Below are 26,161 nucleotides of genomic sequence, written 5' to 3'. Positions count from 1 at the left end.
ATTCTGGCCGTGGGCGGTGGCAATTGCGATCGGCGCGTATGGCCTCTACAGCCTAGGCAGGCACCTGAAGGATGAGGCCACGTTGGCGGAGCAGCTCGCCATCGTGACATCGACGCTAACGTGGCTGACGCTGGTGCCGCCGGCGCATTTCAACGGTGGCAGCGTGCGCTGCGGGCTGAGGGAGGCCGACCGACACCTCGAGGTCATAGTCAAATCAAGGCCAGACTCATCAAATTAACACCTTCTGGTTGTTCTCTAGAACCACTCTCACTGTCTCCTTCCTCTTCTGCTCGATTTGGTTTGGTTATCTTAACGAATTAATTGCCGTATTGAAGGGTGGTTACTCTGTAAGCAGTGATAGTAAGTAAGTCAAGTGTGCACAGAGAAAACTAAAGCAAGTGCTCGGTCAAGACACCACGCTCCTTAAATGCACCGGATCACCAGGTCCAGGAACTCAAGAGAACAACAGTGTTTTTGTCGTTGGACACACTCGACTCCCCTTCAAAAATAAATCCCTCAACCCGAATACTATAAATTAGTATAGAGAAGCGGGGTCGATCCCACGAAGATGGATTCGTGAAGTAGTGCTTAGAGACTCTGGAAACAAGCGGCTGCTGCCACGTAAAAGGGTTGAGAATTTTAACTACCTCTAGACCTAGGCACGAAATGTAAATGCTAGACCTAGGACACGGAAAGGAAAATAGAATCAGACTTCAATACTGAGAGACACATTTTACTTCCTAGATTGAGTAAACGCCTAACTAATTAAGACTAGACAGAGAGAATAAAACGGCGGGGACCATGATTCCAAATATAGTAAGTACGGCCAAAGCTGCAAATAACAAACTTATGCTCCAACTAACAGCGACATGAAATTTCCTAACCGATTCAAGCACGCAAATGGAGAAAGAAGAGCATATATCTGGATTCGAACAAAATATAAAGATTTGGATGCTGGAAACTTACCATGAACCGCAAATACATCAGATCTGCGTAAACTAGGCGAAATGAAATGAAAACACGTAAACTAGGCATGAAATTTAATCAATCTTGCTCAGATTCACGTCGGATGCTTAATCCACTCCGGATCCAAGCGATCCGAACCCAACAACAGACAAAATCGACTCTATAACTCCGGTTTTCACAGATCTGTTCCGATCAACTCCGAATTCAAACAATCACAAACATCTCCACAACACCAGCGAACTCAACTCTCCGATTCATCAACAAACAGACTCCGATCACCCAGATCCAACCACAACCTGGATAAATTCAGAAAACAATTGTGAAACGCATCCAAACAAGTAAACTAACTCAAATTCTAGAAGTTCATAGCAGCAAAACCAGAAATCAACATCATCGACATCACTGAAAATAAAACTCACATAAAATACGGAATAAATGGTAAAAACAACCAGAGGTCCGAGCTTCGAACAGCGAAGCTCGGCGAAATCAGCAAAGTACGAAAGCGGAAATTAAATTGTTTCTTCGCCCCACAGAAGGACGGTGTTACAACCCAATCGAAAACGTGAAAAAGCTAGATGTGAACCCAAAGTGCGTCACCCTGAATCTCCCCACGAAAAGAACCCAAGTGTGTGAAAAGTGAACTAAGCTACAGGCTGTTAGCGAGGTCTCCAACCGAGAAGATCCCTCCAGCGTGCATGCTTCTCCCTTTTATAGATGCGGACATAACCTTCTAGAGTCTTCGTAGAAATCTCTATTCTACCCTTCAACTCCGAGGTTTCCTCCGTCAAGCAATTTTTCGCACATTGTTCACTTATCCGCCAGTTTCCTCGGGCGTGTGATTACCGCCTTCCCTTCCTGGACCTGGCGGATTCCTTCTACACACCTGGCTTAAAACAAGTGTTAGACCCTGTAAATTCACGAATTTTTCCCCTAGACCTATGTATGAAATTAGCCTTATCACGTATCATCTCCAGATCGCTCTCCAGATCGGACCGCTGTAGCTTCGACCGTTTCTTCTCGTTCGGCGGTAGACGCGCCGGTTCTACCCGCTGCATTTGCGGTGCCGGCAGCCCGGTCGCGGTGGTCGCCGATCCTGGTGACTCCTCTGCATCCTTGATTTCCTCTGTTCCGTTTTGCCATCTTTCGTTTCATCTCCTCCTGTGGATCCGAGTCGCCCTCGAGATGGATCTGGGAGGAGGTTGTCTTCTCTCTCATGGCGGTCGGGTCAAGCTCCGTCCGTCGCATTCGCCACCAGAGTACTTCTTCGCCCGATGGATCAATTTTCATTTTTGATCAAATCAGAGGGATCTCTTTTGGTCCATCTGCAGCAAGACGGAACTCAAGCCAGGTTTTGGAAGTCCCTGCTCAAAGATTGTCTACGACGAGCACAACTCTCTGAATTATTTTTTTTTGGATAGGTATATTAACAATTGGTTTTCAAACAAACTAACGAATTACAGATCGTTAGCTGCTCTGATACCATCTTGGAAAATAAAATACAAACAGAAAATAAAAGAACAATGAAACTGAAGACTACATTGTGAATGTTTTTGTTATATTTACAATGAACAAGTCCATCACCCTTATGTAGGGTCAGCTTGTGGTCTAGTTATGGAATACAATCAATGCCCTTAATCTACTCCCAATTATTGTTTAATGTGATTTTGTCTAATTGCCTATCAATCATGTCTCTAACTGATTCTTGATTGCTAATTTAGTTTTGATAGCCTCCAATCATGCTGATATTGATTTTATTTGACAGAAGTTGCTTGATCGAGCCCCAGAGTTTCTTAATCGCATCCCTTTGCCTAGTGGTGAATCTAGAAATATTATAAAAAGTGTGCTTTGCCAGGATGTCGATGGCTGTTTGGCACCTAAAAGAGAATACGAAATTGTTCACGGCTAGTTCTTTTATTCATATAAATCGGTTTTAATTACAATGGAGAAAGGAGGCTGCCTAAATACACAAACGAGATCTTCTATACATGGTAAGGATTTCCTCTAGTATCAATTATCATTAATGTGTGCATATCAATTCTTGATGCCTAATTGATCCATGATTGATTTCTTTCCAACACTCCCCCTCAAGTTAAGTGATGGGATCACATATTCTTAACTTGTCCAATACTCCATGAAAACTCTTCGAGTCTACTGCCTTTGTGAGGATGTCTGCCAGTTGGTCTTCAGATCTAACAAACGGGATTTCCACCACATTAGCTTCAATATTATCCTTGATGAAGTGTCGATCAACCTCGACATGCTTCATTCGATCATGCTGGACTGGGTTCTCGGATATACTGATTGCTGCCTTGTTATCACAGAACAGTTTACAAGACTCTTGTGAGATCAAGTCTAGTTCCGTCATCAACTTCTTTAGCCATAGGATTTCAGTCAGCCCACTCCTAATCCCTCGAAACTCTGCTTCAGCGCTTGATAGAGCCACCACCTTTTGCTTCTTGCTCCTCCAAGTAACAAGATTTCCCCCTACAAAGGTAAAGTATCCGGCGGTCGACTTTCTATCGTTTGGATTCTGATAAGGCTAATTTCATGCATAGGTCTAGGGGATAAATTCGTGAATTTGCTGGGTCTAACACATGTTTTAAGCCAGGTGTATAGAAGAAATTCGCCAGGTCCAGGAAAAGAAGGAGGCAATCACACGCCCGAGGAAACTGGCGAATAAGTGAACATTGTGAAAGAAATTGCAAGACGGAGTAAATCTCAGAACTGAAGGGTAGAATGGAGATTTCTACGAAGGTTCTAGAAGATTATGTCCGTGTCTATAAAAGGAAGGATGCATGCATTCTGGAGGGACCTTCTCGGGGGAGGCCTCACTAACAGTCTGCAGCTAGTTCACTTTTCTATACACTTGGGTTCTTAGAGGGAAATTCAGGGGTTTCGCACTTGGGTTTACCTTTAGCTTTCATACATTTGTTGTTGGGTTGTAACACCGTCCTGCTGAGGGCGAAGAAACAAGCTCCACTTTACTGTTTTCGTATTTCATATTTCACCGAGCTTCGCTGTTCGAAGCTCGGCCTTCTGATTTCGCCAAATATTTCTGTGTTTAATGCAAGTTTCATTTTCTATTATGACGTTGGTGTTGATTTCTGAGTTGGTAGTCGAGATTTTCTGGAGTTTGCGTTAGTTTGCCTGTGTTGGATGCGTTTCGCAATTGTTTTCTGAACTTATGCAGGTTAATGGTTGAATCTGGGTGATCGGACTTTGCTGGTGGTTGAATCGGAGACTTAAGTTTGGTGTTGTTGCTAAGTTGTGTGCAATTGCTGGAAATTGGAGTTGATCAGAGTAGATCTGTTAGATTGGAAGTTATGGAGTGGAATCTAGTTGTTGTTGGTTTCGGATTGCTTGGATCCGGAGTGGATTAAGCGTTCAACGTGAGATCTGAGCAGAGTTAGTTTATTTTGATGCCTAGTCTTCGTGTTTTCATTTCGCTTCGTCTAGTGTATGTAGATCTGAGTTATTTCCGGTTTGTCGTAAGTTTACGACAACCAAACTTTTACATTCTGTTCGAATCTGAGTATGTGCTCTGTTTACTTCATCTTCGTGTTTAAATCCGTTGAAGAAAAGCATGTCGTAGTTAGTTATTTTCTCAGTCAGTTATTTGCAGCTTTTCTGCCGTACTCGCTATTTCTGGTCATGGTCCCCACTGTTAGTTGATTTCTGTCTAGTCAAATTAGGTAGTCGTTTACACGGTCTAGGAAGTGAATTTAATATATCAAAGTCTTGATGATGTTTGGTCTCAGCATGTTTACAGCTTTCTAGGTCTAGTGTTTACATTTCCTGTCTAGGTCTAGTAGTAGTTATACCTCAACCCTGTTTGCGTGGCAGCAGCCGCCTTTGTCAAGAGTCTCTAAATGCTTTCTTACGTATCCATCTTCGTGGGATCGACCCCTGATTCTCTATACTAATCCATAGTATTCGGGTTGAGGGATCTTTGAAGGAGAGTTTGTGTGTACAACGACAGAGTATTCCTTGTTACATTGAGTTCCTAGACCAAGTGATCTAGTGGATTCATAGGACTTGGTGTCTCGACCTAGCACCGCATTTTTACAACAAACGAAAACACATAACAAACTCCGCTACTTCAAATGGCGCCGTTGCCGGGGATGGATGGCGTATTTTGTGATTGTTTTTAGAGATTTTTGGCGTACATAGTTTTGATTTATTTTTCTTTTCTTTTCAGTTTATGAGCAGAGGCTCGCGGACTGGATTATGGAGTAACTCATCTGGGTGGAGGGACGATAGATTTATTTGGCAGATCAAGGATACAACATCCACGGTCACCACTAGATCAGGGTTATCTACGGGAGATCCATTTCCGTTCGGTTCGGAAAGTGAAGAGGATTGGAGTTCATCCGGAAGGGAGGATCCCAAGTCACCAACAGAGTCGGAAACAGAGGAAGTAGTCATGGCGCAAGTAGTAGATCCAGATCCAGAGATCGGTTCGTTAACCGCCCATTTAGATGGAGAACCATCTCAAGCTATAGTGATGAATCCACGCCAGAGGACTATTGAGATCAAGACAAACGTACTCGGCATCTTGCCAACGTTCTCTGGGCGTAGAAATGAGTGTCCGTACGAGTTCTTAAATGAATTCAGTAAATTGTGTGGTATTCAGAAGAGGCCGAATGATGCAACAGAGGAGGATTATCGCCTACGTGCAATTCCGTTTGCCTTGAAGAGGGAAGCCAACACGTGGTTATTGAGGTTGCCCCCGGATTCTATCCGCGCATGGAGGGATTTCAAGTACGAATTCTTAGATTATTTTTTCCCATCCAACAAGACGAATGCACTGAAAAAAGAGATATTAGAGTGTAAGCAGGATTACGACGAATCTTTGAGTCAGTATTGGTCGAGATTCAAGGGGTTGTTGGATGCATGCCCGAATCACCGAATGATAGAGGCAGAGACCTACTCTCTGTTTTACGAAGGGGCGACTCCTGAGTCAAAGGACTTAATGAATTCCTCGAGTGGGGGGAATTTCACAAGAAAGAGGGGAAGTGAAGCAAGAGAAATCCTGAGGAAGTTGATCGACGCTAAGAAGGCGTACGATAACCCTAGGAATGCAGTGAGGAGAGGATCGGTGAATGCCATACGAGAGCAAGAAGATGATAAAGTAGAAGCAAGGATTGACAGGCTCGAGAAGGCTCTTTTGAACGCGATTGAAAAGACAATTCCACTAGCTTCACAAGGGAAGGAGAAATCTCCTGGTCTAGGAGATAATCAAATTCAGCAATATTACGGGACCCAGGAAGGAGATTATCAGGCCCAGGTCAATGCAATGGGAAGTTGGAATCCCGATGGGAGCTGGAATCCAGGGAGACAGAGAGACGCACCCTGGAGGAACCATCCAAATTTCAGATGGACTGACAATGAACAAAACCAGCCAGCACCACAACATAATCAGCAGTTTGCACCTCAGCCCGATAGACAAGGTAACTGGTCAGGAAGGAACCAAGAGGGGCAGGGCAACTGGATCAATCGGAACCAAGGAGACCACTCGAGCTGGGGAAACAGAAATCAGAACAATCAAGGGAACTCTTATGTACCACCGTACCAAAGGAATTTTCAAAACAATTACCAGGGTCCAAGAAATCAGTACAACAACTCTTCAGGAGGTCAAGGAAACGCTCGTCAGAATCAAGTGAATGGACCGACTCTGAGTATAGGGCCATGGCCCAGCTAGCCACCAAAGCCACCAGAGAGTATCGATGATATGGTGCACGACCTCGTCAGTTCTCAGCAACATATGCAAAACAACCTGCAATCGAACAATGACGTAGTGCACAAGCTTCAAGACGCTCAGCAGGAGCAAAAGGCAGCAATGGATATGCTGGTAAAGCAATTATCCCAGATAGCCACCTCTTTGAGTGATATGAGGGGAAATAAAAGAAAGATTCCCGCCTCAGTAAGGCCACCTGATAGAGCGAATATAAGTCAGATTACCTTGAGATCTTGGAAAGGATATGAGGGGCCAGTGGTAAGAACGAAGGAAGCGACAGATCCCAAGGAAGGCAACAGGAACTTGGAGGGCGATAATTCCTTGCTCAAGGATGACCTTAAGGCACGAGACTTGGAGAGATCCTAGCCTAGGTCAACTGAACCATTCTTCCTCGATCCAGAGCCGGAGTTGGAGAACGAGGCAGTAGGGGAGGAAACTGGAGAGTTCTCAGCTGAAAGTTCTACAGGAGCACGGAAGCGACCGAAACCTTTCCCAAACCGGGGGGAAGCCAAGAAGAAGAAGGAAGAGCATGTAGATTTCATGGATATTTTTGGGAAGCTGGAGATTAATCTACCATTCTTACAGGCTTTGAAATTGCCGGTGTTTAGCAAGTTCATTAAGGAATTTATAGCTGGGAAGGCTAGACCCAGTGGAAAAATTTTGATAGGCGAGAACTTCTCCGCAGTGATTCAAAAGCGGAGGATGCCTTCGAAGTGCAATGATCCAGGTATGTTTACTTTGCCCATCTCTATTGGTGATGTAAAAATCGAGCATGCTATGTGTGACTTGGGTGCGTCGATAAATGTGTTACCACTGTCTATATACAAGAAGTTAGTAGGGGTAGGCATGGTGGACACAAAAGTTGTGATCCAATTGGCAGACATGTCATGCATTTGTCCTGAAGGAGTGCTTGAAAACGTGATAGTGAAGGTACATGACTTCTTGTACCCAGCTGATTTTCGTGTGATTAAAATGAGTGATAGTGTGTCTGCAGAGTCTGGCGGAGTACTTTTAGGGAGACCTTTCCTACGTACCGCTAAGACTATATAACACCATCTGCCTTGATTACAATGGGGAGAAATATACATTCAACATCGATGAGGCGATGAAGAAACCTCTTGACGTTGAAAATTTACATGCTATTGATGTTATTAACCCATTGGTCCAGGAGTATCTTGAGGATATAGTTGGTATTTTCAAATCTACGTGGATCCCGAGGACCAGGAGAAGACAACTTTCACGTGTCCCTTTGGAACGTATGCTTACAGAAGAATGCCATTTGGTCTGTGCAATGCGCCAGGCACTTTTCAGCGGTGTATGATGAGTATCTTCTCGGACCTCCTGGAGGATTGCATCGAAATTTTTATGGACGACTTCACTGTGTACGGGGATTCATTTGACTCATGTTTGGCAAGTTTGGATATAGTGCTGAGAAGGTTCCAGGAAAAGCATTTGGTTTTGAATTTCGAGAAATGCCACTTTATGGTCCCTGAGGGAATTGTCCTAGGGCATGTGGTATCAGAAAGAGGCATACAGGTAGATCAAGCAAAAATCGATGTTATCTCAAAACTGCCTTACTCGACGAATCAGAAAGAAGTGAGAGGATTCCTAGGGCACGCAGGATTCTATAGGAGGTTTATAAAGGATTTCGCAAGGATTGCTCAACCACTCACCCACTTGTTGCATAACGATGTGGAATTTGTTTTCGACGAAGAGTGCAAGAAAGCTTTTCAGGTGTTGAAGGATAGACTAGTATCTGCTCCCATCATCAGAGCACCAGATTGGAGTTTGCCATTTGAAATAATGTGCGACGCAAGTGACTACGCAGTGGGAGCGATGCTAGGTCAAAGAGTGGTTGGGAAAAGCTACGTGATTTTCTATGCTTCAAAAACGCTTAATCAAGCCCAGAAGAACTACGACACCACTGAAAAAGAGATGCTGGCGGTAGTGTACTCATTTGAGAAGTTTTGCCCGTACTTGCTGGGGTCGAAGGTGATCGTTTTCACAGACCACGCAGCTATTAAGTACCTGCTAGCAAAGAAGGAGTCTAAACCGAGGTTAATCCGTTGGGTGTTATTTTTACAAGAATTTGATTGGGAGGTTAAAGACAAGAAAAGGACTGAGAACAAAGTGGCTGACCACCTGAGTCGTATTTTTCAAGGTGAGACCAACGAAGCTATACCTGATGCGTTTCCAGAGGAGCATCTGTACTATTTAGGGGAATTTCCTAGACCTGTCAGTTGGGAAAAGATCATGGCGTTAACAGGTCCAGGAGATTCTGAGAAGGGAAAATGTCATCTAAACGATGAGCCATGGTTCGCAGACCTGGCAAATTACTTGGTCACTGGAGAGGTGCCCAGTTCGCAGGAAATCTCCCGGGCCCAGAAGATGAAGCTCAAGAGCGAAGCCAAGTATTATTTCTGGGACGACCCATATTTGTGGAGAGTGATCCGGAGGTGTATCCCAGAGTGGGAATAGAGGGATGTGCTGAATTATTGCCATGCCCTAGCTTGTGGAGGTCATTTTGGACCTAGGAAAACTGCAAGGAAAGTGTTAGATAGTGGTTTTTACTGGCCTACATTGCATAAGGATGCTTTCGAGTTTTGTCAGAACTGTGAGAGGTGCCAACAGACATGGGGAATCTCCAGGAGAGACGAAATGCCGCAAGTCCTAGTGATTGTCTGTGAGATCTTCGATGTCTGGGGGATGGACTTCATGGGTCCATTTCCATCTTCATACGGGAATACATACATACTTGTGGCAGTTGATTATGTTTCGAAATGGATAGAGGCCAAGGCGACCACATCTTGTGAAGCTAAAGAGGTAGCGAAATTTCTTAGAGCTAACATCTTTAACAGGTACGGAGTGCCCAGAGCTATAATATCTGACAATGGGACGCATTTCCGTAACCGGACTATTGAAGCTCTAATGAGAAAGTACGGAGTTCACCACTGCCTTTCCACACCGTACCATCCTCAATCAAATGGGCAAGCGGAGGTCTCCAACCGGGAGATAAAGGCGATACTGGAGAAGACGGTTAATCTGTCTAAGAAGGACTGGAGCAAGAGGCTTGGAGATGCAATATGGGCTTACAGGACAGCATACAAGACGCCTATTGGGATGTCACCCTACAGGCTTGTGTTTGGCAAAATGTGCCACTTGCCCGTGGGAGTAGAACACCGAGCATATTGGGCGGTCAAGGAGATCAACATGAGACCCCAATCCTGGGAAGAAGAGAGAAAATTGCAGCTACATGAGTTGGAGGAGCTAAGGCTGGAGTCATATGAATCGGCAATGTGGTACAAAGAAAAGAGGAGACGCTGGCATGACAAGAATCTCCGGACCAAGGAACTGCAAGTTGGGCAGAAAGTTCTCCTGTTTCAATCCAAACTCAAGCTGATGCCTGGAAAGCTAAAATCTAAATGGATCGGACCATACACCATTGTGGGGCTTCGTGCGAATGGAGCAGTTGAAATTCAGGGAAGTGCCCCAAACTCTGTACCCTTTTCTTGTCAATGGTCATAGGGTGAAGGTATTTAGGGATAACTCAGAGATGTGTGTAGTGGACGAAGTGCCGCTACGCACACTCCCTGACATCGCCTAACCGGTTTGGGAAGGAAGTATTCTCAGAGAATTCCTGGGTCAGGTGACTAAGAAGGTTTTATATATACCTTGACCTAGGGAATCTTGAGAGCACTTGAAAACAAAATTTGTAAATATTTAATCGCTTTCTTTAAATCAAGATAACCCAAACAAATCAGAAAAAAATAATCTTCCAAAAATATTTTTCGGAATACCAGACTCCTTAGGGGAATATTTATACTGTCATATCCTTGACCTGGGAGTTTGGCATTTCATTTTTAGCTTGATGTTTTTCTAAGTATGGTATTGTAGAGATATTCACATGGGGCAGGGAGTTGAGGAGTAAAATTTTGGAGGGAGTTAGCACCGATTCGAATTTCAAAAGGTAACTTTATGGGGAGGCGTACGGTTGCTAGCGTCACACCTGCAACTGCCTGCAAACCGTCCTCCCCCATACCCACGGGCTATAATCGTGCTTTAGCTTTTATTTCCCACATCATATTCACTCTCTCTACAAAAATTCCCCAAATTTCTCTCTTAAATCCTATTTTTCTCTAACCCTAATCGGAGAAATTTTCTTCCGAGTTCTTGATAAAATTCCACAGAGTCTGCCATGAACAACACTACGAACACAGGAAGCACTTCAGGATCCGGCGATTCTAACGCGGCGGCGTTCATGGCCGATCTTGTACAAAACTTGGGTGGGCCGGAAGAAGCGATGAAGGCGTTCGCCATGTTCACCGCTATGATGGGGACGACCACACAAGCCGTTTCAACATCTACCGCACCACCACCACCAAAAATTTCAGAGGCTTCACCACCCCAACCAGAGGCCGTTCATACCGTTGCAGAACCCGCCACCGCTGTCGCAGAAACAACCACCGCAAAAATACGAGGAGAGGAGGCAGATCTGGCAGCGGGGTTGGAACTGTTGGCTGGAAGCGACCCGAGGTTAGATTCATTCGTTGAGGGGGAAACCCTGTTGCTGAGAAGTTCGAAGAGGGGGAGATCCCTGGTGTTTGTGAGAGTGTTTCGGAGGGCGACGAAGCCCTAATTTCCGAGAAGGCTGTGGAGGGAGACGAATCCCTAATTTACGAGAAACCTGTGGAGGGGGAAACCCTGGAAGTATTTGGGGGCAGTGAGGCCCATGTCTCTGAGAACGTAAGTGAGGGGAAGACCCCTAAGAGAGCTGTGGGTACTGAGACCCATGATGAGGAAGGTTCGGTTGGGGTGGAAACCCATATTTACATCACGGGGGCAACCCCTTTGTTGACTGAGGAAGGAGAAGCCATCGACTCTAAAAATGTACAAGAACCCACCGACGACAAGGTAAAGCTTACCGTGGATTTGGCAGATGTCCCAGAGGGGACGATTTCACCGATGAATGCAAGGGAAGCCCATAGACAAGCCCGTCGGAGCTTGATTGATGAGATTGACGAATCCGTCCAGCAGACGGAGGAGGGAGCGCGGGGTCTAGCAACCGCAGCCCCTGAGCAGGCATACTCCCCCAAACCTAGCAGTAGGGAGAGCGAAGAGAAGGAAAGCCGCCACGCGACCGAAAGAAAGAGGAAGGGAAAATAGGTTGTTCCTTCCTCGACCAAGAAAGCAAAAGGGAAGTCCGTTGAACCCTCTCTTCCTCCACCTGCTAAGGTACCATACGCTGCTGGGTCCAGAGACTCCGAAGATGAACAAGAAGAGGAGCTCAATTTTGAGCCTACAGAAATCTAGATTACCAAGGAATTACTGGACGCGGTTAAAAAGTTCACTGACCCAAAACGTGCAGCGACGTACAAAGAGAAGAGTGTCGTGGGAAAATATGCTAAGTCCGGGAAGATGTATGACCCAGAGGAGCTCAAGGAGATTGCGTCTAACGAAGAATTTCGGGAATACATAGATGCAATCGGTTTTGACTGGCTGCTCAAGCACAACACCTTTGAGGTTCCGATAGCTTTAGCACGGAATTCTTTTCGACCTTCCGGTTTAAGTCTACCACTGACTTGGATGCTAACTCCATTAACTTCCGCCTCTTCAATGAAGAGCACGAGATGAGCATCAGAGAATGGACTCTCCGGATGGGTTTGCTGACACGTACACATGATGACGAAGGTTTGTGGAACGAGAGAATGGTAGGTCCACCTAAATTCACACCTGGTTTCAAGACGCAGAGTGCTTGGGAGTTTGTTACCCACCCAAGGGTGGGTTAGTTTAAGACCAGCTTTTCGAAAGCCCACCACATCGAGGACAGAATCCTGGGATTTGACCAGACGTTCATTAGCTATAACCTGATGGGCACCGCCAACAACGCCTTGACAACCCCCGACCTTTATTTTACTTGGTGTATGGCCAAGGGGTCCGTGTCCATCTAGGCTATTGGCTTGCCCAAGCTTGTCACCAAGTAACTGCCACTTCCAGGCACCTATACACATGCCATCTCCTAGGTGCTTATCTGCAGCGCAACGTGATCATGAAGATCAACAAAGCTTGCCGAGATGTGGAAATGTGTCTACCCCCGAAGGTTTTCAATATGAATTACTTCTTCAACAAGGGGCTGCTAATCACGCATGGAAATGAGGTATGTTTTTACGATGTTGGCAAGTCAGAGGCGCAGGCGAAACAGGAAGCGGATGTGGTGGACGTAAAAGCAAGTATGGAGGCAAGAGCCCAGATTGAAGTGGAAGAAATGAGGAAGGAGGTAGGATGGATGAGGTCAGAAATTAAAATGGTTAGAGAGGAAATTCTGGCCCTACGGGGTAAAGGAAGGGATAGTGTCGAGGTTGAGAGAGTACGGAAAGAGGTCGTAGGAGTGAGAACGGAGGTAGACGAAATGAGAATGGAAGTCGGGAAGGTCAGAGAGGAGGTCGTGGCCCTCAAGGGGAGTATTACCGACCTTGTGGCAACGTCGTCCCGGCACACTAGGATGGCAGAAGCCGTCTCACTAATGATGATGATGACGAAGTGGTTTCGTGAGAGATTCCCTGACGCACCGAAGTCGCTTTCTGGACCTGGCAGCGTTTCCAAATCACCGGGTCCAGGAAGTATATCTGTTCAGAAACCCCCTCAGACGTCGAAGCCCTTGACTATCCCATCCTCTACTAGACCGATGATCGTGAAGAAGACAGTCCCCAGACCGAGTGAGACAGAGAAGGAGACGCCAAAATCTCCGGCAAAGAAGAAAGCTAAAGTGACCCAACCGTTCGCCCCGCTCAAGGCTAGCTCCCGCGGGGGCTAGACCCCGAATTGATTCCCCCAAACCAAGTAACTTTTTCTTTGTCTTTTCTTTTCTTTTTCATTTTTTGTTTGTGTTTATGTGTGCCAGCATGCTTCGTTTTTGTTTATATGTGTTGTACCTTCCCACACTTAGCCCAATCTTTGGTCTAAGTGTGAGAAGGGGTTGTTCTGTTTTTGCATGCCTTGGTTTTGTATGTTGCGCCTTCTCCCACTTAGCCCGATGTTCGGTCTAAGTGTGAGAAGTTTGTTTTGTCTGTGCGTTTTGTTTGTGTTTAATGTTTATGTCTGCTGTTCATACTTCCTTTTTCCCCCCCCTTCACAAGGATAGCTTGGGGACAAGCTTGAGTGAAGTGGGAGGGGTGGGAGTAAGTACTGTGTCTGTTTTTGTGTCTTAGAGTCTTTAGGTATAGCTTAGGTGTAATGGTTGTTTTTGTGTTTGTATGTTGCATGAGCTAGTGGAGATAATAAGGCAAAATTCCCTAAGTGAGAGCGATTGAAGAAAGGATACACGTCAACTTTGATGCCTTTTTCCTTAATAAACTAAAAGTGGTCTGAATGAAGTAAGGACGATAGAAAATGCCTTAGATAACTTAGCTGTGCAGCCCTACTATAAGAGCGAGTTATAAGCCTAAACACCTTGAGCTAACATGTAAAAAATGGGCCGCCACTTGATGCTTAGGGAGTAGAGTCTAAAGGAGAAAAAATGGGTTATGGAGGAATAAGCTGGACGAAGTCCAGAACTGGTGGTATAAGCTGGACGAAGTCCAGGAAAATGAGGTATAAGCTTGACGAAGTCCAGGGGAGGAATAAAATAACAAATCGGAGGTATAAGCTGGACGAAGTCCAGGGGGAAAATAGAAAAAAGAGGGAAAATGAAGATTAATTACCTAAGGGCAGGAAGTAAAAATTACCTGACCTAGGAATGAAAAAAATATATAGAAAAAAAGAGAGACGATAGAAAGGAGAAACTCTCATAACCCGACGCATCAGTGGTGTAACTTTAACTTTGGAGCGTTTTGATCCTAACATCCCTGGTGAGGCATGAGTGATCGAGCGAACCTAACCGCTGGGAAATCAATAGGCTATCTTGGCGAACTAACAGACCGTTTAGGTAGAAGAAGGAAGTGGGAGGAATTGAAGACTGTAGACGATCGGAGAGAACTTAAGCTTGTGGGGACAGTCGCCTAAAAGTTGAAACTAGTTCATGCTTATCTGTTGTGTTTTGTTTGTGTGATGTTTTCTTTTATGAGTTTGTAGTTGTCTAGGTCTAGGAGTCTGTTCTTTGTTAGTGTCTTGTATGTAGAGTCGTACTTGGGAACCGTGCATTGAAATTCGCCTTATTCCTTTTTCTTGTCATTCATGCTTGAGGACAAGCATGGTTTAAGTGTGAGCAGTTTGATAAGGCTAATTTCATGCATAAGTCTATGGGATAAATTCGTGAATTTGCTGGGTCTAACACATGTTTTAAGCCAGGTGTATAGAAGAAATTCGCCAGGTCCAGGAAAAGAAGGAGGCAATCACACGCCCGAGGAAACTGGGGAATAAGTGAACATTGTGAAAGAAATTGCAAGACGGAGTAAATCTCAGTACTGAATGGTAGAATGGAGATTTCTACGAAGGTTCTAGAAGATTATGTCCGTGTCTATAAAAGGAAGGATGCATGCATTCTGGAGGGACCTTCTCGGGGGAGGCCTCACTAACAGTCTGCAGCTAGTTCACTTTTCTATACACTTGGGTTCTTAGAGGGAAATTCAGAGGTTTCGCACTTGGGTTCACCTTTAGCTTTCATACATTTGTTGTTGGGTTGTAACACCGTCCTGCTGAGGGCGAAGAAACAAGCTCCACTTTACTGTTTTCGTATTTCGTATTTCACCGAGCTTCGCTGTTCGAAGCTCGGCCTTCCGATTTCACCGAATATTTCTGTGTTTAATGCAAGTTTCATTTTCTATTATGACGTTGGTGTTGATTTCTGATTTGGTTGTCGAGATTTTCTGGAGTTTGCGTTAGTTTGCCTGTGTTGGATGAGTTTCGCAATTGTTTTCTGAACTTATGCAGGTTAATGGTTGAATCTGGGTGATCGGACTTTGCTGGTAGTTGAATCGGAGACTTAAGTTTGGTGTTTTGCTAAGTTGTGTGCAATTGCTGGAAATTGGAGTTGATCGGAGTAGATCTGTTAGATCGGAAGTTATGGAGTGGAATCTAGTTGTTGTTGGTTTCGGATTGCTTGGATCCGGAGTGGATTAAGCGTTCGACTTGAGATCTGAGCAGAGTTGGTTTATTTTGATGCCTAGTCTTCGTGTTTTCATTTCGCTTCGTCTAGTATATGTAGATCTGAGTTATTTCCGGTTTGTCGTAAGTTTACGACGACTAAACTTTTACATTCTGTTCGAATCTGAGTATGTGCTCTGTTTACTTCATCTTTGTGTTTAAATCCGTTGAAGAAAAGCATGCCGTAGTTAGTTATTTTCTCAGTCAGTTATTTGCAGCTTTTCTGCCGTACTCGCTATTTCTGGGTCATGGTCCCCACTGTTAGTTGATTTCTGTCTAGCCAAATTAGGTAGTCGTTTACACGATCTAGGAAGTGAATTTAATATATCGAAGTCTTGATGATGTTTGGTCTCAGCATGTTTACAGCTTTCTAGGTCTAGTGTTTACATTTCCTGTCTAGGTCTAGTAGTAGTTCTACCTCAACCCTGTTTGCGTGGCAGCAACCTCCTTTGTCAAGAGTCTCTAAATGCTTTCTTACGTATCCATCTTCGTGGGATCGACCCCTGCTTCTCTATACTAATCCACAGTATTCGGGTTGAGGGATCTTTGAAGGAGAGTTTGTGTGTACAACGACAGAGTATTCCTTGTTACATTGAGTTCCCAGACCAAGTGATCTAGTGGATTAATAGGACTTGGTGTCTCGACCTAGCATCACATTTTCACAACAAACGAAAACACATAACAAACTCCGCTACTTCAGATTCCCAGCCCAATCAGCATCTGTGAAACCATGAATTTCAAGGTGTCCATGTTTTTCAAACATAATCCCATGTCCTGGTGTTCCCTTCAGGTAACGAACAATCCTCAAGGCCGCTTCCCAGTGAGCAGCTTGGGGTGCATGCATGAATTGGCTGACCACTCCTACTGCATACGCAATGTCAGGTCTGGTATGGGACAAGTAGATCAACTTCCCTACTAAGCGCTGGTATCTTGTGCAAGGGGTCAATTCTGCCCCTTCAACTATCTGGAGCCCATGATTCTGTACCATAGGGGTGTCTGCTAGCTTGCAATCAAGTAGCCCGGTTTCTGACAGGAGATCGAGTACATACTTCCTTTGGTTAATAAAGATTCCCTGTCTTGACCTCAATACCTCTATTCCTAAGAAATACTTGAGTAGGCCCAAGTCTTTCATTTGGAATTCAGCAAACAAATTTTTTCTCAACTGGTTGATCTCATCCTCATCATCTCCCGTGAGTATCATATCGTCCACATAAATGATTAAGCAGATGATCTTACCTTCTCTTTTCTTCAGAAAAAGTGTGTGGTTTGAGTTGCTTTGCTTGTACTCATACTTCTTCATTACCTCCGTGAACCTCCCAAACCAAGCTCGAGGTGACTGTTTGGGTCCGTACAAGGTCTTCTTCAGCTTACAGACCTTTCCTCCTTCAAATTCCCCTGAAAAACCCGGCGGTGACTCCATGTAAATAGGTTTCGACAGTTCCCCATGTAGGAAAGCATTGGTTACGTCAAACTGGTGCAATGGCCAATCTCTGTTCGCCGCTATAGAGAACAACACCCGAATGGTGCTCATCTTCGCAACTGGTGAGAATGTTTCAGCATAGTCGACTCCATATGTCTGGGTGTACCCTTTCGCCACCAGTCTTGCTTTATACCGTTCAATAGATCCATCTGGCTTCCTTTTTATGGCGAAGACCCATCGACACCCTACTGTGCGGTGACACTAGCTTGCTCTGTTGGTTCCGCCAGTGAGTTGTCTGATTGTGGCGACACAGCCCAACTAAGGGGTCTAATGTTATCACTCGGGTTTTCCCCTAGCTATCATAACTCTCCCCCTGACCCCGAGTTTGGGCTTGGAAAAAATATTCACACTCCAGAAAATTACAGTTCATAGTTGTTATTATTTTCCTAGAGGTGGGGTCATAGCAACGGTACCCTTTCTGATTAGTCCTATATCCCAAGAAAACACACTTAAGAGCACACGCAGAGAATTTACTTCTTTCATGTTTGGGAATATGGACATAAACGGAGCAACAAAAAACTCAAAGGGAAAGAGTAAGGGGTTCTTGAATTTTAGCAAGGGCTGAAAGTACCTGTAGGGGGGTTCGCATACCCAAAATTTTCGTAGGAAGGTGATTGATTAAGTACACAGCGGTAGCAACAGCTTCGGGCCACAAAAATTTTGGAACATTTGAGTAAAAAAACAGGGCTCGGGTGACTTCCAAAATTAACCTATTTTTCGTTCTGCTACTCCATTCTGTTACGGGGTATAAGGGCAAGTAGTTTGATGAACGAGGCCTTTACTTTGAAAAAATTCTGTCATTTTCTTATTAACAAATTCCCTACCATTATCAGATCGAAGGACCTTAATAGAAGTTTGGAACTGAGTCTGAATTAAGGTGAAGAAACTGACAATTTTTTCAAAAACTTCTGACTTATTTTTCAAAAAATATACCCAAGTCAATCTTGTGCAATCATCCACAAATATGAGAAAATATCTAAAAACATGATCACCAATAATAGGCGCTGGGCCCCACACATCAGCATGTACCAAAGAAAAAATACTCTGAACTCGAGTCTCGCTAGATTTGAAAGATTGTCTGTGGCTTTTCGCCAAAACACAAGATTCACACGAAATGTCTTTAAATTTAGAAAACTTAGGAAACAAAATTTTAAGATAACCCGAGGATGGATGTCCCAATCTGCGGTGCCACAACCAAGCTTCTCGATTAGCAGATCCGTGAGCAAGCATCCCGGTGCCACCTTGTTGAGTAATCTCATCCACATAGTAGAGGCCTTGACGCTCAGTGCCACGCCCAATTATCCCCCTCGTCCTGATATCCTGTAAAACACAGAAATTAGGATGCATCAGTAATGTACAATTGAGCTCTTTAGTCACGTGACTAATGGACATGAGTTTATGGGACAATTTGGGCACATAAAGGTTGTTGGTCAATTTTAACGTTGGTGAAATTTCAATGGTCCCACTTCCACTAACGGTTGTTAGGTCCCCATCGGCTGTTTGAATCATACTTTTCGTAGCCTCATTTATCACAGAAAAATCATTCTTATCATATGTAATCGTATCCGTGGCCCTGCAACAAATATCCATCCACTCTCCTTAGAATTAGTTATACTCCGGGCCATAAATGCAGTAGAGATTTTTTCTAGGGATGCAAAGGGATTTGGGGTCACATATGATATTTTAGACAAAGTTGGGGCTGATTTTCGGTTTTTAACATGCTGGGGGCTAAATTGAACACAACAATTCATAGAGGGGTCAGATTCTAAATGATGGGGTATTTTCTGTAATTTAGGCATAGTATGAGGACTCAATTGCAAATAACTTTGTGGATTAGGGTTAAACAACCCTAATCCGTTACCTCCAACGCCCGCGCCTCCTTTCCTCTCGGCGAACGCTGCTTCTCCGATCATCCCGTCCGCCTCTCCACGTCTGCCGCCCCTGCCTGTTCGGGAGTCTCCATCTCTGGTCCTCCCCCGAGGGTTGGTGGCCTCGCGGTTGCCCCCTCCGGTTGGGAATAGTCCACCGCCTCCGTTTTCTTCCATCCCAATTGCTAATCGGGCCTTTGCCTTCTGATTTTCGTCCCACCAGTCGGGAAATCCGACCAGGAGGAAGCACGACTCTCTGGTATGCTTCTGTTTTCCACAATGGCAGCACCACATCTTCGATTTGTCCGGTTTGAACCATGTTCTTCGGTTGGGTCCGGTGGCGCATGGCGGTGGAGGGTGACTGGGGCGTTGCTGAGGTAGATTCCGGGCAGCGAAGTCGAGCCATACTCCGCCCGATGATGAGTCGTCGTTCGCCGCACCGGTAGGAGGATCCGTGTTAGCTGCCGGCGGCATAATTTTGAGCCGGGTAGCTTCTCGTGTCACCCGTCCATACGCGACTTTGGCTGAGGGTAGTGGTTGCTCCCTGAGGATGTCTCGTCGGATTCCATCATACTTCTCATTCAATCCGGTGAGGAATTTGAACAATCGCCTTGTTCCGATGTAGGTTCGAAACTGTCCGACCCCTTTGTCGCAGCAATCGATTGGGCGATTTTCGCATCGATCTATCTCTATCCAAATTCCGTGGAGACGTCGCCAGTAAGTCTCGAGTCCTTGTTCTCCTTGCAATATCTTACTCGCCTTTTCCTCCAAATCGTACAGCAGGTATGGATCGGAGGTGCTTGCGAATGTGACGAACAAACTCTCCCATAGAGCTTGTGCGGTTTGGTGGTGCGCGAAATCCACGACAATATCAGTTTCGATATTGTCGACTATCCATGAGAATATGATCATGTCGGTTTCTTCCCATTCGGTATAGCCCTTTGTTCCCGGTTCTGGTGGTTGTGGTACGACTGTGATGTGCCGATTCGCTCGTCTTCCTCCAATGGCAATCTTCATCAGCTTGTGCCATAGAGGGTAGTTATTTCCATTGAGTTTGACTGCTAGAGTAACTTGTTTACTCATCCTTAATCTCAGATCTTCTGCGTATGGTTTCTCTTCTTCGTTGTCTGACATTTTGTGTAGGTATGGATGGATTCTGCCCTGTTTTTGGTCAGAGGCTTGAGGAGGGTATTGAACTATGATGAATCAAATTCTGAGTTCACCAATTTGGATCGAAAAGCATGCGATGCCATGTTCAAGGCTAGTTGTTTTATTCATATAAATCGGTTTTAATTACAATGGAGAAAGGAGACTGCCTAAATACACAAACGAGATCTTCTATACATGGTAAAGATTTGCCCTAGTATCAATTATCATTAATGTGTGCATATCAATTCTTGGTGCCTAATTGATCCTTGATTGATTTCTTTCCAACAGAAATTCACATCAGGCAAAAGTTATTACATGTATCACAGAGAGTGATCACAAATCTTACCATGGTGTTTTGTATCTCTTTGCAGCACTCTCTAAACACAGAAGCAATGCTTGTCTTTGCAATTTGAGGAATCTCCCCTTCTCGTCGTCTTATTTTCTATTATTGGACGATGGCTCCTTTTTCCCATTCAATTTTTCTTCTTTGGCGGGTGTATTAGATATAAGGGCATCCAATCCGAATGGATCGGGCTCTTCCTCTACATGACCTCCATTTCTTAGCTGTGCGTCTGCATTCATCTCCTCGGTTTCATCTTTGAAAGCAGCAGCTTCTTCCATATCATCTTCTTTGGTTGCAACTGGAAGAGCAGATATGGCTTCTTTTATTCTCCCAGTTGCCTTTGAGAACTGAAATATAAAACGGAAATAACTTAGCAAAAATAATTACTACTATAATGCCATTTTAACCATCAAAATCTGGAATAGAATGAGCATGGCAACAAAAACTCATCATATACAAGAGCAATTTTAGTAGCCTAGTACTTAAACAAGGAACATTTAATCATGTGTTCATCCTAACGCAACTCTTAGACATGGGAGGATGAAAAGTCTAGAAATATGAAACCAATCAGGCCCGAACAGTTCAACTAATGTGAAATGTGATAAGATCCCAAACACTGTCTAAAAGAGGTAAAAAGATTGGCTGAAACTAAAAAGGCAATCTAGTGCTATCAAACACATACAAGGAGAAAAGATGGCCAGCTCAACGATTTTGCAAAAAGCTAAATCCACTGCACTAGCATCAACAGCGAACCACCTGTGGTATGCAATGAAACTGCTGATCTTTGAAGAAATTCCTTTTGAAGTCAACAATATTGTTTAAGATATCAAGGAGAGGGTATATGCTATGCTTCATTCAGTTTTTCAGGTCATATGGAATTAAATACTACTCCCTCCGTCCCGCAATAAGAGTCACATTTTGTCATTTCGGTCTGTCCCACAATAAGAGTCACATTTCACTTTTACCATAAATGATCAGTAGGTCCCACATTCCACTAGCACACTTCACTCACATTTTATTATAAAACCAATATAAAAAAGTGGGCCCTATATTTCAATAACTTTTCCAACCCACTATTCTGTACATTTCTTAAAACCGGTGCCCACACCAAATGTGACTCCTATTGTAGGACGGAGGCAGTACTATGCAAGAGGGTTAGCTTCATTGGTTTGTTAGGATTATTTGAACTTTTGTAATATGTGCATGTTTCGTAAAGTTGCTCAACCACTTTATTACTGGTGTTGGTCACTACTCACTAGTTAGAATCTCTCTGGATCAATTGTTTGATCTCTTTTTCATCCCTCTGTTGCCGTGGTTGTTGGAATCTCCTTGGACTTTCTGGCTGTACTCCTACTCGGATATGCCTGGTCTATCTTTTGTATCTTTTTCCTTTTATTTATTTTATCACAGTTATCTACCATAAAAAATAAGATCTCAACTTAAACAATGTGAGCACATGAATACTATGCATCTAGCATATGTGGGGTAGAACACCGTTTCGATGAACTAACAAGAACAAAAAGGTACTTTCCTCAATTGTAGTCAAGCTAGGGTCAGGCTTATCTTCTCGCTAAGTGTGGCAACATCAAGAATATTATACTTACTGAGCCAGTATGGAGATGTTATAAACTATAATTTGTATACGCATATTGCAAGATAACATGATGGCATTCAATGTGATTGTTATCTACTTGCTGATTCGGGATTGGTTTCCGAGTGAAAGTAAAGTTTCACAAGCACTCGAGGATTGAAGCGCAGCATAGTTGGTAAGACGTTTCCTCTCCATTCAATAGGTCGGGGAACCATTATTGATCATTATTTAAAAAAAACTTTCAGAAGTACTAGGAATTCACAATACTAGACCCAAGTGAAAGTAAGCTTTCAAAAGCACTCGAGGATTGGAAGCAGCTTAGTAGGTAAGACTCTTACCCTCCATTCAATAGGTCGGGAACCATTATCGATCATCATTAAAAATGTACTAGGAATTCACAATACTAAACCCAAGCTGTTACGAATAAAGATGCATGTGGTGATGATATGCATTGATCATCGTGAATTAGTGGGGTGGCAGTTACCTAATTATTGAAAGTGGCAGTTACAAGATCATGGAGAAGTGGGCAAGGGTTATTCCATCAACATCAGTTACATGCTAATATGATACTCCCTCCGTCCCAACTAAGTTGAGTACTATTCCTCTTTGGGATGTCCCAACTAAGTTGAGTCATTTCTTTTTTTAACAAAAACACAAAACATCCAATCACTCTTACTTTATTCCACTATCTATTTTACTCTCTCTTTATCTTTCCTACTTTATTCATCTCTCCTACTTTTCAACACAATTTCTTAATCTCTGTGCCCAAAAGTTATGTCTCAACTTAGTTGGGGCGGAGGGAGTAATAAATATTAGTTATTATCATTACTTTAGGAATCTCAGATATGAGGGCCTGTATATTGGTTCTGTGGGATTAGTTTAGAGATCAGATTTGAAGTATTGAGTTTAGATTAAGGACAGTAATTTTACCGTAGAGCCTCGTTAGAGGATTGTCGTAGTTCATTTTAGTTTATATTTCTATTTCACTTTTCATGGCTGTTGTGTGATATGCTACTTATGCCGACATATTATCGAAATTACAAAATCTACCTGCCTTTCGCTCCGTATCAGGTGATATCATGAAGGTGTTACTGCAAGCAACTGAGTTTAGTGTTTTGATGCCAGCTGAAGGCAATGAGCACTTTATAGTTAGGAAGAATGGGGCCAAGTTGAGAAATCGGGTAAATTGAGTTAAATTGATGACAAAATGCAAATTATGCACTGTGCTCAGTGCTCACTATTTCCAACTTCATGAAAAGATCTGGTAAGAGAAAGTATATAAATGAGGGGTTCAATATAGCCAATTCTACTAAACTAGCAGATATACTGATAATTCCATTGGACACATAGGTTCAGCTATTAATATGATTCTTTTTCAAAGCACAATCATCAAATTTTACCCTAAGATATTTAAACCAAGTCTGATAGACTTCCTTCACATGCTTAGATGTGTAAGCTCAGAAGACCGGAGCACATGGTAACATTCAGTGGGAGAAAGAATTTTGGAATAAATTTCATTTATGCTATCAAATACTATTAAAAACTAAGAGGAATAATAACTGGCACACTAGCATACCAAATGCTACAAGACCAATATGGAAGGATGATTGATTAAAATTTCAAGTTTTTCTCCAAACCAAACCCTGCATTGCCACCTCGGCAAGCGAAGTGGTAACACGGGATCTGGGGAAATAGGGCAGCTACTTGCAGTTATAGCAATATCTCCACCACTGGTAAATGAACTCAATAAAGCCATTACAGAGGAAAAAGAGTCTCGCGTACTATCAAGGGTGTGTAAGGAAGTAGCAATTGGAAAACGAAAAGAATGATCTACCCAGCTACTATAGTAAAGGAGAGTAAAATACAATATAGCTTAGAGTTTAGAATGGATTGCACATAGAAAGCCAAATGAATGCATAGCAATAACAAACTATTCTCTTGGGTACCCAAAAGATATTGGTATAAGCACGTACTGGACATGAATAAGTCTTTTATGTTTTGACTAACCAAAAATACCCCTAAAGAACTTTAGTACGTCCAGTCTACAACAAACATATCCTGAATGTTTACCTCCAACAGACACAGGCTAATCCACTATGAGATATAATCTGAAATGAGAGTAAACAAGCAAAATCTTCCATTGGCTGATATTTTTCTATTGGCTACAAGGTTAATTCAGAAGATTAACTGACAGCAAATCATGACAAATAATGTAAAACACAAACATCTAAGTAACAAGAGTGTAAAAGGCATAAATTTATACAATTACCACAAAACTGTCATCAGTGAACAGATCATTTGCCCAAACAGCCCTGATTGTCCATGCAGCCAATAGGTTTTGTTGCTTCTTGGTAAGGCACTGCAAGATGTAGATACAAAATAATTTACATTGTGATCTTCAATAAAAGGTAGAGGTATATAATTGGTCAGAGACAAGTCGAATGCTTACATCAACTACACCCTGAGCAGCTGAGAATAATGCATGATAATCAGCTGAGAATAATGCATGATAATCATCGCTGCTTCAAGTACCACAAAGAAATGCTCACTGGTCGATTCCTTGATACTACCAGCCTTGATCAACTGTATAGCGAGCTTTGATGCCTTATTGAACTTTGAAGGATTCTTTATGTGTGAAGCTATCTTCTGCATAGCTTCAATTACTTGTTTTTCTGAGGCATCTGTTGTTGTCTTGAACCTCAACCGTTTTCCAGGAGCAAATGCATTTTCTATAAAGAAAAAAGTGCATTTAGGAGCAAATTGAAGATTGGTCAGATGATGAATCTCCACAGTGGTTCACTTTGATAACAAGCCAATGGAATAAATATTAATACTCCATACTGTTGAACTGATCAAGGTTTATGCAATAAATTTTAATTTTATGACTCAAAATATCCAAGAAAGAGTGGGGGTATAATATAACCATTTAAGCTTAATCCTAGTTTCTACAATAATCTCAAATAGCATGACAAAATCAATATATTTAGGGGTGTTCGGTTGGCAAGATTAAATCTCATGATTAAATATGTATCATGTTTGATTTATAAGATTGAACCCTTCAACTTAATCCTAGATGGATAGTCTCATGATAATTAGTCATAGCCTCACCCCTCCAACTAAAATAATCCCACAACTTAATCCTAAATGGATAGTCTCATGATATTAGTCATGGCAACCGAATGTCACCTTGAACTCCGTCCACTCAAAAACGTTGACTATAATATGCATAATCACCTTCAAAAGGGATCCACTCAATGGAAAATGACGAAATCCTCAAAAGAATCCTGAAACCACAAACCATCACCTAATTTTCAGTAACACCAAATATTATCCACACAAATTAAATAAAGCAACTCCAAATATTGGATAGAAGAAAATGAAAGAAAACCCCTAAAACCCACAACAATAATACACATAAATGCTCAATCATTAAACCACTCGATCGCCTAGCTAAAGAACAGCAGAAGATATAACTAAAAAAGATAAGTATTGATCACGAGAAGTACCTTCAGGCTGTGGCTTGGGCCGTTTGAGGGCGCTCTTTAGCGCCGGAGCAGGAAGAGTCGGCGGCGGTGGGGGTTTGGGATTAGATTTTAGAGCACCGTTAGTTGGAGAATGTGCGATTTGTTGAGATTGTGGCGCACTTGGGGGCGGCAAATCATGGAAAAGATCTCCATCCATTCTTGTGCCTGTGCGCTATTCACAATCCTCGTTCCTGAATTGATTTTCAAATGAATTGCAGAAGTGTGTTGTGAGAGAGACATCCTGCGTATATCACCAATTTAAATTATGTATTCCTATTTCATTAGCTAAAATAAACATGAGAAATTTCTTTAATTAAGCTAATGGGAGTACTTATTTATTCCATAAATTTTTAATATTCGTTTGCGTGATTTATAATTTATGACATTATAAAAAAAGAATATACTAATGTAATACATAAAAAAAT

General features: G+C 43.1%; 1 pseudogene; it reads right to left on the bottom strand.

The window, feature by feature from the left end:
• The window catches only part of LOC121796677, a 28,327-nt pseudogene extending 2,222 nt beyond the window's left edge, over nt 1-26,105 (bottom strand).
• Nucleotides 26,106-26,161: the final 56 nt, after the last annotated feature.

The sequence above is a fragment of the Salvia splendens genome, chromosome 3, assembly GCF_004379255.2.
Source record: "Salvia splendens isolate huo1 chromosome 3, SspV2, whole genome shotgun sequence".
Lineage (NCBI taxonomy): Eukaryota > Viridiplantae > Streptophyta > Magnoliopsida > Lamiales > Lamiaceae > Salvia > Salvia splendens.
This window is presented reverse-complemented; position numbering and strand designations above follow the sequence as displayed.